We start from the raw sequence: 702 nt of genomic DNA, 5'->3' as shown, positions 1-702 counted from the left end.
GTTCCTGGAGGTACTGCAATACCAGGTCAATGCGTGGAGTGGACAGAGCAAGCTCTTTTTCCATCTCCCTGTTCTAAAAATCCATTTAATATATGGTCCCCAGATAGGGGACGTATCAGATATTAAACTGATAAGAACAGATACTACACTTGATCTTAGCCAAAAGGCCGAGAAGCGATAACCAGAATTGGTTTGGGCCTCGAGTGGCACCCTGGCCTATGCCGGACACATCTTAGGGAGAGAGAGCGAGAGGGAGACAAACCCACGCCTACACAAGACATTTTGTCACCCAAGCCAACCCTTGAAAAGGCTGCTTTGCAGAGCCAAAACAAGAAGAATGGTGCGTTTTGCAGCCGCCGCCCACTGCAATGAATCTGAATAACTCCTCCTTTAGGGCGCAAGCAACTCCCCTCCCCCTTGCAGTCTTTCCAATTCACGATACAAAAAGACGGACAGGACAGGTTGCCTGACTTTCCGTCACTGCCACCCTTTGCCATCCTTACCCGTAGAAAGCCCTTTCATCATCCCCAAACCCTAATCTTTTCCCTTTCCTTCCCCCCCCCCCCCCCCCCCCCCCCCCCAGCCCCCAAACCCTGCCCTCTGTACCTTTCTCACCACCCGCTTCCCTTCTCCTGTCATCCCCCTACCACCCGGGAAAAAAAGAGATTGCCCCCTCCTTCCACTAGCCCACCCTCCCACCCA

At 52.8% G+C, this 702-nt stretch overlaps 1 pseudogene; it reads right to left on the bottom strand.

The window, feature by feature from the left end:
• Window positions 1-179, bottom strand: LOC142270851 (U2 spliceosomal RNA; annotated as a pseudogene; the record flags this gene model as incomplete).
• Window positions 180-702: the final 523 nt, after the last annotated feature.

This window comes from Anomaloglossus baeobatrachus, unplaced genomic scaffold, assembly GCF_048569485.1.
Source record: "Anomaloglossus baeobatrachus isolate aAnoBae1 unplaced genomic scaffold, aAnoBae1.hap1 Scaffold_3322, whole genome shotgun sequence".
NCBI lineage: Eukaryota > Metazoa > Chordata > Amphibia > Anura > Aromobatidae > Anomaloglossus > Anomaloglossus baeobatrachus.
The sequence above is the reverse complement of the archived record's forward strand: the minus strand, read 5'-3'. Positions and strand labels throughout refer to the sequence as shown.